General features: G+C 45.5%; 1 pseudogene; it reads right to left on the reverse strand.

Moving 5' to 3' along the window:
• Nucleotides 1–3,771: 3,771 nt before the first annotated feature.
• LOC144168276 (uncharacterized) lies at nucleotides 3,772–14,622 on the reverse strand (annotated as a pseudogene).
• Nucleotides 14,623–15,797: the final 1,175 nt, after the last annotated feature.

Genomic DNA, 15,797 nt, shown 5'->3' on the forward strand with positions numbered 1-15,797 from the left:
AATTTCCAGGCATTCACCCACGGCATCGATGACGAGGATCCGGACCACCTCTCATTCTTGGGGCATAGAGCTGCTCCTTAGGCGGAAATATCGGGGCCTTGTGGGCGGTGGAGGGGGTGAGCGCGGAACCGGGATTGTGCATACAACTTCAAAAAAAAGAAAGCAAGAAGGAAAAAAAGAAACCCCCTTTTTAGGGGCTAAGTCAAGCAAAACAAACGTGATAGAACGCTGCCTTCACCCCCCCCCCCTCTCCCCCGCCCGTTCGGCAACCATCACCCAGTCTCATCAGTGATGTTGAAGAGCTGTGAGCGCGCCGCGCGGGCCCGCCGACGCAGATTGGCCTGAATTATGACCGCCGCACCGCTGACAGACAAACGGCCGAAGAATGCACCGCACCCGCCGCGGTGGCTCAGTGGCTAAGGCGTTGCGCTGCTGAGCACGAGGTCGCGGGTTCGATTCCCGGCCGCGGCGGCCGCTTTCCTGATGGAGGCGGAAAGCAAAAACGCCCGTGTGTACGAGATTTCGGCGCACGTTAAAGATCCCCAGGTGGTCAAAATTAATCCGGAGCCCTCCACTACGGCGCGCCTCATCTCCTGCGTTGCGCCGGCGCGTTAAACCCCACAATCAATCAAGAATGCGCCGCAAACGAAACCAAATCCTAGTGTTACTTGTCCCGTGGCTCGCTGGCCGCGCGGCAATGCTTTGCTACACCACTCGGTTTCGTGGAAGTGGCGCCAAGACGAGAGCTACTGTAGGCTTACTCCGAGAATGGCTCGGGGACCATGCACCGACTGGGCGAGCTTGCATGCATGCGGCCTTGCAGTTTGACCGAATCGAACATCTATGCCTCTGCCGCCATCTTATGTCCGTCTCCCTTCACCCCCCCCCCCTTTTTTTGCCCCTTTTCCCATCCCGCTGACTATTTTTACACCATTTACGGAGCACGCAGGACTCACTCTTGTTTTTGATTTCGTGTTTGCTGGTGTTCTTCTTCTTATAGTGTTTTCGTGCTGCCTTTGCGTTTGTGTCCTTTCCCCTTCCCTCACCTTCCACCTTCCTAGCCAATCGGAATGACTCACTTGCTCAAACTGTTTGAAACACCGCTCACCCGTGACCTCTCCTTGAGGGATGAGGGAACTGACTCTCCAACACAGAAGTTTTTGAATAAAGGCGAAATGTGAGCAATTAAAATACAGCCCTGAAGAAGGAGTTTCTAACTCCGAAACTGTTGGCACCAGAAACGGGAAACGTGTCAGTCGACTTCTTTCACTAATGTTATACTGCCCCATCGAACCTCATTATATATATATATATATATATATATATATATATATATATATATATATATATATATATATATATATATATATATATATATATATATATATATATATATATATATATATATATTTACCTTAGGTTGTATGACTATGCTGTGCTACCATTGTTTCTTGGGCTACCTTAATGCTTCAATGTGATCTATAAGCACATCAATGCTATATGCAGTATTTGTAGTGTAGTTACAAAAACTCTTATCACTCTAGAAATTTTGTTACGAAAGGCAGAACATACATTTTCCAAACCGAAGTATTCCGTTGAAAAAATGCAAATAAATGCCGCCAAATTCGAATTGAAGAAATCGTCACGGGTCTTTTTAAAACCACGATTCCTATTAGTCAAAGATATTCATTTAGTAGTTCGACAGTATTTAGTCGTTTATGTATTCGTTTAGTATACTGACAGAAACTCATTAGTATTTCGACAGAAGGGGTGAGACTGAAATGGCAGACCACTGGTATTCAAAATGTATTTTTGTCATTCGGTGAAATACCGCCAATAAAACATTGCTTGGTTGTTATTACGTACACTATTGTAATCTAATTGGGGACGTTGAAAAGCCGCTACGTTACCCACCAAAGAGCCGCTGTGTTTGTTTAGCTGGTTCATCAGCCATGCGCCGCGTTTATGTAGTTACAAGCTGTGAAAAATAGCTTACCATTTTCACCAACTGACTTGCCGATAGCTAAGACGAAGAACAGCCACCACAGCATCTTCTTTTCCGCGATAGAAAGGGACAGTGCTTGGGTGAGCCGAAGAAAGTGTTTGATTTAAGACGGCCTCTTGAGAGAGAAATAAGTGCTGGGGCACCAAACAACGCAGTTTCCTTTTATATAAGCCAAGCTGTTCCTCGTCTGTAATATCGCTCATTATAAATAAGCCGGATAGGAAAGTATTAGATAGTGCTGAGGATTTCACCGTGAGGAGAAACTCCCGTTTCGCCTTACGGTGTAGAAAACCAGCGTATTTTTCTTGTCGCCGAGGTTAGGCCTCCGAGATTAAAGTTGCGCTATGTTTATCTGAAACGCAAGGCGGATCTTGACCTCTTTGAAACTTGAAGCAGCTGCTCAAAAGTAACCATAACTATAAAGGAGTGTGTTTGTATCCTTTTTTAATGCAAAAGCAATGTGCGCCCCTTTAACCGGAGATGCGGCGGCCGCCGGCTGTGCGACCGACAGATAACCCCAGAAGTGACCGAGGGTGCAAATAGAATAAAAGTAACAAAAAGAAAAATCTGGAGAAATTCAGAGAATTGTCTCCCACTGCGCAGCCTTCTTGGGCCACTTTTTTAGAGTGTGTTTTCTTTACAGCCCAATACAGCCATGGACAGCGAAAGATGTTGCAAGATTTTATTATTTTTAGGTTTTCTGTTGTTTGTCTTCGTCTATGATGTAAATTTGTAGCATTATAGAGATGAAGTGCGTTTACTTCGAAAATTATGTTTTTTTCATTCCAAGATGAATTAGTACTAAAAGGTTAATCCATTTAGGCTGTTTTTCTATTCGTATTTCCAATGTTCTCTTGCGGACTTTTTTGTTTCGACGTTCCCTTTTTTAGTTGAGATGTATTAGATGCAGAATTCGAATATCGTGAGATTATGTTTGTGGAAATTTCACCGGGCCAATTTTTTTGTTTCTTGTGTTTTCAGGATTAGGGCTGACGAATCATCTTCATTTACGCTATCGTAACAATTACACGTTTCACTTCAGCCGAATCTGAATTTTTGTGGAAATGCACGACGATACGCGATACACGGTTCGCCATTTTCGCTATTTGTATTGGCGTTTTGAACATTATTTTGCAGACATTTCTCGTTTAGTGTTCAGTTTTTTGGGGCATCTGTTAGACTCATGATTGTTATTTTGTCAGATCCTTTTTGTGAAATCTTAATGCTTTTGATTTTCCTCATTTTTGTTTTTCGAGATTCTGTCCGGCCAACTATCGTCATTTGCACTATAATACAATTGGGCGGGTCACTTCCGCTAAATTTGCATTATCTTGGAAATGCAGAGCGTTACACGGTCCTGGATGTGGGAGTAGTCGGCAAAGAATGCCACGCAGCAAAAGTCTGGGACCTTCGGGTCTGGGATTGGAACTATAGACATGCGGAGTGCGAGTCCAGAACACGCCTCGGCACCATTGCGACCCATCTGCCCTAGGCACCAAGAAGGCGGGTGCCTAGTGAAAGTGTTGTCGCTTTTGTCTTACAAACGTGTGTTAAAGACATGTATTGAGGCCTACAGGAGCACTGAGAGCGTGCTATTTAAAAAAACAAGCATGGTTACGTTAATGGAGAATACATATAGGTATATAGGCGAAGCGGAGAAGAAGAGGAACGAGAGAGATTGCATAAACACTTATTGAACGTACGTTCCGATGGCAGGGCGATGGCCCGGTGGAGGGCGTCTCTTCTACGGGATACCCAGGCTGAGACTAGCAGTCCAGGCCCCCTTGCCAGTTCTTGCTGGTGTCCAAGGTGCGGATCGGACAGACAAGCCATCCACTGCCCAATGGGTGGCAAGGGGATTGGGGGTAGGTCCGCGATTAAGCGAAACTCGGGGGGCACGAGCTCTAGCTACGCTCACGTAACCCGATGGTAATGTTTTAGGGCGGAGATAAAATTCTCGAAATATGCGATTCATGCCGTTTGCTGATTATTCAGGTGACGAAACCGGCCCAGGGAAGCGCGAAGAAAGAAACGCGTTTGGGGTGTGGTGGCACTTTTCAGGGGCTTCTCTCGTTCCACTGTTGCATTGGTGGCTACTACAGCAAAGCGAATCGAATTACTTTACTTTATTTCGCTGTTATTTCATAATTCTCTGTTCCGCTAAAAAAATGAAATATTGTTTTTATGCTTTGATATGACCTTTTAGATTGAAATTTGTTCTCCTAAGAAGCAGTTTCTGCCGTTCGTGGAGACGAATGCAATGATGTGACTGTGGCCCACTAGCCATACACACACCACATTCAAAATAACTATTGATCGGGTTTACGTTGCAAAATCCTCAGTCTGCTTTTCAATACGAAGTTTTCTTGGGATAGTTATGTCTGGTAACGTTATGTCTGGTAAGGATACTGATTGACTTCTTAGCGATACATTGTATTTTCGTCTTTTTCCTAGCTTTCATTTTGTTCTCTTTTGGCACGAATTCCTTCGACCGGCTTCTTTTTGCTGTACTGCGTTGGCGTCAGCTCGTTCTCTTTAATTTCTGGTTGAATCACGTAAGCAAGACTGGCACATGCCACAGCCACCCTGCAATCGGGGTTCTGCGGGCCTCAGGTGCAGCTGTCCTATTCACGTGATTTTCCGTTGAGATGTCACGCCGCCCGCACTATTCTTCAACTTTTGGTTTTCCAATTCACAGTTTTGATAACTTTGAACACCGGACAGATAAGCTCCTCGAAGCTCCCAAGTGTGGGCCCATCGGCAAATTGGGCATGTGCTACGAAGACAGGAATAGCAACAACGACAACTTTCCAAATTTGTTCGCTCTATTTTGCTTTGCTCTTCACCGACCTTGACGACGCAGCTCTATACTGTCGGTGGTTGTTTGCATTGACTCGATTCCTCACCACCCACTCTTCCTTCGCCCTCTTCCCGCTCCCGCTGGCCCTCCTCCAGGCGTCACGCTGTTACTTTAGGTCTTAACTCTCCCCTTCACTCGCTTTGCATGCTCTTTTTCCCGCCAGACGAAAATGACGCTGAACAAAACTCGAGATGCGCAGAGATCGTCTCTGATAATAGATACGCTCCGCCGATTGTATACTATCTGGCCAGTAAATTTTTCACCAGAAGCGTGCGACACGCAGCGCATCAATGGAATCGGTCTGGCGACGTGACGATAAAGGGAAGCACAGTCATGCAACGCCTCATTCGAAACATCTTTGTGAGCGGACGAGAATTGAAGTGCACGCTCCGGCTGCGGAAGGGTAGGCGCGTTGTCGAACCTACAAAGCCATGCTAGGCTAACCGCCTAAAAACGGCGAGGTCAGGGAAACATTTCTAAGTGATCATAATGCGCATACACCGCGCTGACTGTCTACTGGTGGCGGTCGATAGTGCGGTCGTTATCAACGCCCCCACGAAAGCCGCCTTTTGCGGAAAACTGCACCGCACACAACACTTCCTCCCCGGTGTTCATGTAGCGAAAGCCACCTTAAAGTCGTCGCAAATGGGGGCCTGTCGCCAGACGACTACACAGCCAACGCACAGCTTTTTGCGAGAAACGAAAACGACCTCGAAATTCCTCCTCCGGTAAAGAAAAAGATCTGTCGGGCTAGAAATATGCCTGCTACTCCGACCATGAACAATAAACCACGTCGCTGCAGCCGCCATCGCGAGCATCACGAGTTCCACACGGCCGTGCAATATCAATCTCGAGTTTTCTCCTAGTTGGCGTGTCAAGCACACTCAGCCCATTCCTGGGCGCGGCAGAGCGACCAAAGCACCACCAAACCACGGCGACGACTTCGTCGGTGGGGTAGCGTCGCAGCCACCAAGTCACTTGCATTTGATGCTACGTAACAAGCTAAGCAGCAAACAATGAACGTGGTCCCCGGGCCACCGTTAGTAAATGCTGCCACTGTGGTGCTCTGTTCGGCCTCAACGAAGAATTCGCTCTAGCCCGAACGAAAGGAGCAGCCAAGAAAAACAAGATTTTTCCACGGGAGCCGTATTCATACACAGCAAAAACAAAATCGACGACAGATGGCACACCTTTAACGTTTAAAACGCACTCGTAATAGGTTGAAACCCGCTCATGGCATGCCAAATCGGGACGAGTTCTGATACAACACCCACCGTGCGGACGTAAACAGTCGCTCACATTTGACAGAATCGGAAGAAGGGCGCGTTCTTTTCGATACAGGGAACTCCTTCATTTACTTGCGCTAAGCTCCACTGGAGCTACCCTCAAACTACGTAGCAAGGACGATTCAGTGTAAGAGCCGACACAGAGAAAATCGGAGTCGCTGCACGCCGTTTACAGAAGGCGGAGCTTTGAAAGAAGGCTGAAGCCAGGCTCGAGTTGTAAAATAAATAGCGGGGTTATCTACTTTTGCGCAACGGAGTGCATTATGCAACTTCATTCTAGACGGCGCTGCGCTCGGATGTTTGCGCAAGGCGTGCTTTTTCAACGTGAGCGGCCTCAACCCGGCGCGCTGGATATTCCAAGCAGGCTAAGTGCGATAGCGCCAGTTTTGCTGGAGGTTAGTCGAACACTCCGCTTTTACTATTTTCTTTAGTTCAGCAGATGGAAACTCGGGAGCTAGCTATCTCGGGCCTTCTGGAATAGCCCCCTGGAGTGCCCGCCGACGTTCCGAGTACTGCCTTCCTTCTGGATGACTCATCCCATATATACCAAATGCAGCCGTCACATCATGTGTCGGACCGTCGTAGGACGTTCTGGTACTGATAACGGAGGAAGCTCAGTATGTCACGCTTTAACATCCTTTCCCCCATGGATCTAACAATCCCTGAATGGGTCCCAGCTCATTCACGCATTGTATAAAGTGCAGGTCACGTGTAGCGCGGAGTCGTTGAGAATAGTCTCATTTATAATAAACGTTTGTCGCCAGCAGCGACATCTGCACAGCGCGAGGTGCGTATGCTTTCGCTCGGCGCCTTTATCACCGCAGTACCATTAAAGGCTTTTTGTGTCTCTAGCATTACACTCTGCCATCGACAAGTACTACTTTTATTCTCAACTGCATTCCCATGCTCCTTCTTGAATCCTCGCCTTCTACTCAGGGCTTCAAGATATTCCGCAGCGCACCAGCGGGAGAAATAAATTAAAAGCGGGGAATCCAATCTTCCGCCCGAACTGTTCCAAGTGTGCGCTCACTTACGCTTTCATCGCATCGGCGTTGCGTGTGTTATATCATATTGTGCATTTATTGCTACAGTTTGATAGTGGTGCAAAAATCTTGAACAATGATGCCACTGGCAGGGAATATCAGGAGTGAATTATCGCTAGAGCTTAGAGGTATCACAGGGTTAGGTATAAGAGAAAACTATTTCCGCAATTTTCGTCGGCAGGCTACCATAGGGGTGCGACTAGCCTGGATCGTCTGAATAATTATTTACTGCTGCACCTTTTGGTAGTTCCAAAGGGCCTTGTCGTGGTGTCAGTATACGTGGTACTGATGAGAACTTCTTTGGGAGCAGAGATGGGAGCAGAGGCGAGTGGAATATATTCAATGTGCGAGCGCGCGACCTTCTGGTTGCGCAACCCACCACATGACGGAAAGGGAAATGGTTGCGTTCAGATTAATAAGCTTTTGCGCATCCACTTATTTTTGCACACCTTATTGTAAGCGCGACTTTGCTTCTCTGTACTTGTACACACACACTAGAAAAGAATAAAGAGCAGATTTTTTGTAAATGTTTTATCGACGAAACGTACCACCGTACAGTAAAAACACAACATGAATATTTTACGGTTTTAGTCGCATGCAAAAGGGTGCGCCACATGCCGGCATGCTAATAACTAGGTATCAATCCAGTGCATATACATTATTTACGAAGGCTTTTTACAGAAGAGAAACAGCAAAACCTATACAGAAATTCACAGCACTTACTCCGATATAAAATCATCCCGTGAGTGGGACAAGACATTGAGGTATACCCGCACACCTAAGACGTAAAAGAGCTATTGGAAGTGGATAGAAGAATCCTAAGGCACCTGAGTTGGACATTGTCACATTTTCTATTCTGGAGCAATTTTTTTATAAAAATTTAAGCAAAAATATACAAAATATTGAAGCCACTACAAGGTGACCTGTGAAAATACCACAAAGGGTTTATGCATTCTTCAGCGGGACATATCTGCTTTGTTTAAGGGTAAAAGAAAATACAAGCAAATAATTTGTACACACATTCCGAGGCAAAAAATAGTGACACATTATACAAACGAAATACTAACAATTACAAAACTTTTCGCATGTTCCGTGCACCAGCAGATTTTCTGCTGCGTTGCTTCGCCAAGGAAATATTAACAAAACGTATGTGCCACAACAGGCGAATCATCGCAACAAGGTGCGCAAAGGCTTCCTTGCGCTCTTCAGTGCAGAATTCTTGCCTTTTTACATAACCGTACAAAATGCGTGCCAAAACTCGATTAACGTTAGGCAGGTGCGCCACAACACCGATATGCTCCAAAAAGCAAGCTTCCACGACCTTAAGGCCTTGGAAGCAATCTTCAGAAGGCACTGTTATATTTCCAAATAAATCTGGGGAGATGTTATTTGCCTTCAACATTGGAAAATATTGGTGAGAGGCTGGCCATCGACATTCTTCAAAAGACCGCTACACACACAGTGCGGAGGCCTCTTTAACAAAAATTGCCGCACAATATATCCCCCAACTTAGTAGAGAACCTTATCTTCTACTATATCATGGCTAGCTGGCTGTTCCTCATCAGGAAGGATATCAACTGTTGATGCTGCATCAAAAGTAGTAGCCAGTGAGGGAGGTCGCTCTGAGTGAGTGAGTGAACAACTTTAACGGAGCTTCAAATTAATAATGGTGCGCGCAGGCACCAGATGGGGTGGTTCCCTATTCGCGGGACCCATATATGTCCAGTAATTCTTCTCCTCGAGCCACCAGCTGTTTCTGAATGGCGAGGTCAGAGCTGGACAGTAAGGTCTCCCATCGCTCGAGCGGTTGGAATTGGGGGAAGGGGGAAGGGTGTAGGGGGGGTGTCTTGAGTTTTTTGCACTCCCCAATAATGTTCGCGGGAGTGATGTCTCCCCGGCAGAACGGACATGTGTTGTCGTGTTCTGCAGGGTACATTTTGTGCAGAAGCGCCGGGTGTGCGAGCGACCCTGCCTGTAAGCGGCGCAATATTGTCTGCTGCCGTCTGCTTAGTTGCTTGTGTGGCTTCGGAAGCCTCGTTCTACTTTCTTTGTATACGCGGACGATCTCCTTATAACTCGTGACGGGGTGTGGTTGCTTTTCCTCGGCCCGGATGGCTAGTTCTCGGGCATAGTGGTCGGCGGTGACGTTGCCTTCCACGAGCGAGTGAGCCGGGACCCACACGAGCTCGGTGACTCGTCCCGGTGTTGTGGGATGTCTCTCCAGTATAGTTGCTGCAGCAGAGGAGATGATCCTCTTCCGATAGCTTGCGTACGCTTTCTTGGAGTCGGTAACCACCGTGCTGACCTCCGGCATGGCTAGGGCCAGCGCTATGGCTACCTCTTCTGTCACGGTCGGGTCCGTAGTCTTCACCGACACGTAGGTCTTCAGCTCATCGATGTCCGCTATGGCCACCACGGCCTTTGGTCCGTGTTTTGGGATTGAGGCGTCCACGTACCGGACCTGGGGGTCCTCCTCCAGCTTCCGGGCCAGGGCTTTGGCCCGCGCCGTCCGCCTGCCTTCGTGCCGTTCCACTGTCATGTTGCGCGTTAACGGTTTGGTTGTGATGGACATTTGTGCCAACACAGTGCTGCGATCCTGTTCACAGTTTTCTTCGGAAAAAAGCGTAACCAGTTGGCCAACAGAAATGTGTTTGAGACCTGATGTGAACGGAAGCCCATTTGGATTGTCATTGGAGCCATGCTTCAACCTAAGCAACCCGAAAAGACTCTCCAGGGGGTCTTGCTGTAACCAGCAAGTCAACAGAACACGAAAATCAAAATCTTGAAAGATGTCGTCCCAGAGGAGAAGGATAGCCTTTATGGTGACCTTCCATGCTTCAACTGTGTGTCGTTGACGAAACGCTTCAAATTTCCAGCTTTCAACCCATGACAGGCACTCCCGAAAAAGGCTAGGTGTTCGGACCCTTCCGAAATGGCATAACGCAACTTGTCACCGTTCTGTTTCACAGAAGAGCTGTTGAGACCGTCGAACAACTTACCGATCTTCTCGAGAAAATCAGCTGTCTGTTTTGCGAGTGTCGGTAACTCGCCAAGAGCAATGAACACGTCAAGTGCCACTGAGACCGATTCGCTCATCACCTCGGTGACATATTTAACTGTCATGTTATTGAAAGGCTTCCAGTAAATGTGGTTGTCGGTTAGTTTCTTTGACAATTTTAGTTTAAGAGGATGCGAGCTTTCGTATAGTTGCGTAATGAAAGCTAAATCCACAATTTCTTGCTCGACATGAAGCTTGTGAGGTGCGCGGCGATTATTCCTTGTGCATTTGAGTAAGTGTGGCGTGCCATATACGAAATAAATCTTACGGCCTTCAAGCACAAAAATCGGCTCTTCAGACGTCACACCTAGCTTATTTGCCACGGTGATGTTGCTCCCACCCTGGTCACAGACGGGCGCCTTCACAAACAACTGGATCCCTTGCAGCTGCTTGATTAACGTTATGACTAAATCATGAAGAGTATCTGCGGGCGTCTTGGTCCTTGATACTGTGTAAGCAACAGGTTGAATCCACGTTTTTTAAATTCTTGCAACAAATATCACGAGCGTTGAATTTGCCACGGCCGGTGTTCTTTGCGTTCCACTATCGGAAAATCCCATCACAATGTCATGCCTTGCATCGTACTGAAGATTTTCCTTCAAAGACATTTCGTCAAATATTAATGTACACTCACGATCCGTTAAAGGCCAATCCCGAGTAGCTCCTTCGAGGGCTTCAATAACGGTTGGAATAAGTCCGGGAGTCATTGGAATATTTGACAACCACTGTTTTAGCAACCTCACAGTTGGCATGTCAAGCAGTGTTGACAAATGTCTGTACGCTTTGGGACCATGAAAGTAGAAGTTTAAAGCGAACTGGTGGTACTCGCGCGACCAGCTCCTTCCTCTGTGTTTTACACCATTACTTTTCACTTGCGCCTCAAGCAATCTAAAGAATTTCTTGCTGACGTAGGGCCTGATAGCATTCAAGACGTCTGACTTGGAAGTCTTTCCAACTTTTTCTTGCCAGTTCTTGACATTGCCTTCCGAAGCCTTGCGTTTATCTTCTGCAGGTTGTCGATTTTTGTGGCTGTCCGGGGCGAGCACCTAGATGTCTTGTGTTGTCGACCCGCTGGCATAGAACCTGAAACAATTATAAATAAAAGCTCAATCCTACTGTATCTTTCCGAAATGCGACGATGATTTTTAAACGCACTAAAACTTTGAGCCGCCTCTAAAATTAACATATTTTAATTATCTGTGATAGAAGTAATCAGTTGCTTATATTTAGTTCTAGATGCTTCCCTTATTCAAACTTGAGGCATTAGGAGCAGGCCTCCCATCAGCACATTGCTGGGTATTAAGCTTAATAATGGCCTATTTAAAACCTAATGCATACGTAATAGAGAAATATTCATAATGAAAAACAAGTGCCGGCTAACTATCAGTAATCGTTAGCATGCTACTTCTTAACATTATTGATTATGCGTTGAAAATTGTATGTTTAAGAAAAAATAACGAATTGATAGACTTTTTTTTTTCAGAGAAAATAATAGAGTTTAGTTTTTCTACTAAACTCTATTATTTTCTCTGCACAAGCAAGAAAGGAATCAGAGAAGCGCTCGTCTTCTCTTGCCTTTAAGTAGTTCACCGCTCTTGTTCTCGTCTTCTAGCAATGAACGAGCTTCCTGAGCTGCCATAACAGTGCATGTTAAGATATGTTAAATGATTTGTAACATTAAAACGCTAACTGTACGACAAAAGTTTGTGGAATGGTTTTAAAGAGCTTAAAAAGTAAATAATTTGTCTACATCAAGGCTTAGTCTGTTGGGCTTGTTCATCGGCGCTGTCACCGGACATCCTGCTTTTTTGGCTGGCCGATGAGAGCCTGTGAAAAGAGTGTAAAATATCACAGACTTTAGAGTGACGTTCTTAAAATTGGTATTAAGCGCCACATCAAACAATTACAAATAATTTCTTTTATAACACGTAGAGCATTCATGCAAAAAATTATCACGCCGCCTAAAGGTGGCTCATGGCATTTAAAAAGGCATAAGCGTTGTATAAATAAAACCTTACCGTTCGCATATTGTCAGTATTTAGTGTTGTACTATTTTAATGTCAGTTGATTCACACTTCTTGTTCGCTCAGGGACCCTGGTAGGCTTAAAATTAACCCTGGAGGTGCTAAATGAGACTGCATTACTAAACACGCATTAGCAATTTAAGTGATAATTTTTAAAGAGCTCATAAAGTAAAACAATTTGTTTACACGTGGGTTCATCTTCAACTTGGCCATCGTCACTGTGAGCTGGCATTGTAGTGGTATTCGCGGGCCTGTGAAAAGAGTAAAATTGCACAGATTTTAGTGTGACATGCATAAAGGTGGTATTAGGCTTCACATTAAAAACTTATAATTATTTTCCTATCTAACACCTACAGCATTCATGCGAAAAACTATTACACCACTTATGTGTGGCTCAGAGCATTTAAAAAGGCATAAACCTTGTATAATGGAAAAATCACTGTTCACATATTTTCAGTGTTTAGTTATGTACTAGTTTAAGTTTAAGGCTAATTTTTTTACCTAGCTAGTTATATTTAGCAGCAAAATTGTGCCGGCGAATTCATGGTTGCTCTGTGCACCATGCATTGGTATTGTTAGTGTAATCTGCGGGAGAATCTCCGAAATACTGCGTCATGATAACTTGGGAAGGGAGTCATATTGTGTATTAAGCACATTTCTGTAAACAGATGTTGCAGGTAATAAAGTTTGTGCTGTTGTATGTTCAATTTACAGTAATCTCACCTGGGCTCTCGATGTGTGTCTGCCCATCGCCAAAGATGGAAACTGTTGGCACAGCACATCTTAGAAGCCTTGTCCGTCCAGGGTCCGCGCAGTCTCTGCTGGTAAAATGGGCAGGGCACATCCGGCAGCTTCTGTAGATCTGACGGGGTGGTAAATGAGCCAGGTCCTGCCTTCTCGCATACTGGAGCCAAACGCGGGATCAGAAACCCCAACGTTTACATCTGTAGTATTTCGGTTATAATCGATGCTAGCTTCTTTCTATTTTGAGGGGCACATGAAATAGTTTTGAGTGAAACTTGTTTTCGAAATGAAGCGTATTTGATATATTTCAAATCTTCGTTTCTCAATTTGTTTTTTCCTACAAGAACGACTTGTGACAACATCAATCTTGAAGCATGAACATCGACGTTTAAATTCAAACCTGGTTTTATTATTCAGAAACGAGAATTCTATGAGTGTGATCATAATGTTCGGTGGCAATGGCCCAGCTTTCCTTCTAACCCAATATATATTTATTGAGGCAAGAGCAGTCATCCCACATTAGGACCTATAAACAATTATTTATGCATATATACTCTCCCGCACTGCGTAATCATCACGTATTTCTCGGGCCCTGCAGTAAACCTGTAATTAAATATTGGGACACGGTATGCCTTCGTTTTCCAATTGTTTATCGGCTTATAGTAGTAACTGCATTCTTCCGAATATATCGTAATTTTACTTAAAGGTGAAAATCAAAGCATGAAATTGAAGAATTGAATTCCAAAACTTGTAAATTATAAATATTCGAATTGTTATAATTATGATTATTATTAAAAAATACAGTAATTGCTTAGTTTGAGTATTAATTGCTACCAATTACTCCTGCCGTGGATTCATGGGAAGTCACAACGCTAAACACGCAATTGAGATGCAGTAATTTAAATAGCGCCCGTGTAAAATCACATGTGTAAGTAATATATGTAGTCATGAGTTAATTAACATAGTGCTAACCACACATGCTATGAACCCGCGGATCCTCCCTTTGAGTCATGGACCTCGAGATGCCTTCCTCCAGATTCAGACATTATTACGCTGATGGTGCCGATGATAATAATAATAATACTAATAACAACAACAACAATAACGCATGCTACGAAAATAAACTAAACGCAGGCAATGGAAAGGCAAGAAAAAGATTCTGGATAAGGTCACGCTGTTCTTTTAGTTATTTATAGGATGCTACAAATATAATTTTCTGCATAACGTCAACACACTCGAGCCAAAATTCAAAACACACAATCGAAATACGGTAATTTAAAAACGCACGTATAAACAAGGTGTGTACCTAATGCAGTCATTGGATTGTCAGATGATCTTCCGCGCATGTCATGTATAACTCAAGACGCAAAAGATGCAACCGGAATGTAATTAATAACTAGTCTGCGTGTATGCTCAATTAAATTACATAGCTACTGCAGCAACCACATCCTGCTATGCCGCGCATGCGTAGAACATCAAAATGAGCAGCATGCACATCGTACCTTTCGTCTGTCAGGATCCGAAAAAATTTTTGGCCGGCGTGGCATGCAGAATTCTGCACCACTCAGCACAGCATGATTTGTGATGACGGCGCGAATCCATGCATGCGTCTATTTCGCTGAAGGAAACTTGACGATGGTAAAGGTGGCTATTCGAACACCTTAGACCGTATCATACATGTGCTCGCGACAAGAAACGCCCCTTTTCAGCGGTGCGAATTAGACCACGGCCGTGCTGGAGGAGCGGCGGGCGCGCGCTTTCATACGGCCTACGCTTCGGGTATAGTTCCCACCTTTCACCGCCGCTAGTTCGTGGCGCTGCGGACCAACCCTCACCGGTTGACCTACAGCACGGGTGGGGTAGAGCGGCAGCGCGCGCGCATTTGCCAGTGCCCTAGCCCTGCCGTGGCTACACGTGATACCGGCCCGTGTAAATTTACATGTGCGTCATTTAAATAGGCCACTCCTTCCCCCCTTCTAAATTTTCGGTCTAATAGGGTCAAACAGCCTAACATTATCACTCGGAAGCGCCCAATCAAAAAATTGAAAGAAACATTTTAACTCGGGGCACATGAAGAAAAATATTCGAGGCATTCATATCTTATCAGCGACTGTATTATATGAAAATGCCGAGGCAGGCAATAAACGCGGCATTTTCGGTGACTGAAATATCAGTTCTTATTTTTCCTTTCGGATGATGCCTTGGTTTGCAAGCGCACAGGGCACGACCAGTGACGCGAATGATTTTTCGCCGAGGGAGATACGGGTATCGCTTAGCCAAACGTGTTTCTGCTGCTCACGCTCCGCTCGGGCTGAGCGGACCGCTGGCAGCGAGCTCACTGTCAAAAAATGGGCACATCTCCCCGCGAGGGGGACTCGAGTAAATGCGTCGCATAGGGGGTGGGTGTATTGCGTTAACGTTTAGTGTTTGGGGGTTGGTGCTATCACGTGTACACCACGCAGCTATCACGCCGCTAGCACGCCGCTGAGTCGCCAACGTACGCCGCTGACGACGTACTTTGAATGAGTCAAGGATATAAGGCGCGTTCGTAGCCTTTGATTCTGTGTCGGTTTTGTGGCGCAGTGGGAAGAGCACCATGTACCTCGCGTTCCGCCCACAGGTAGTGAATGCGTTGTATCAGCAGCTTCTTGACGTAGTTTGAATGAGTCAAGGACATAAGGCGCGTTCGTAGCCTTTCATTCTGTGTCGGTTTTGTGGCGCAGTGGGTAGAGCACCATGTACCTTGCGTTCCGCCCGCGGGGTCGTAGGATCGAAAC

Source organism: Haemaphysalis longicornis, unplaced genomic scaffold (assembly GCF_048455015.1).
Source record: "Haemaphysalis longicornis isolate Haplotype H1 unplaced genomic scaffold, Haemaphysalis longicornis Haplotype H1 scaffold_2, whole genome shotgun sequence".
Classification (NCBI taxonomy): Eukaryota; Metazoa; Arthropoda; class Arachnida; order Ixodida; family Ixodidae; genus Haemaphysalis; species Haemaphysalis longicornis.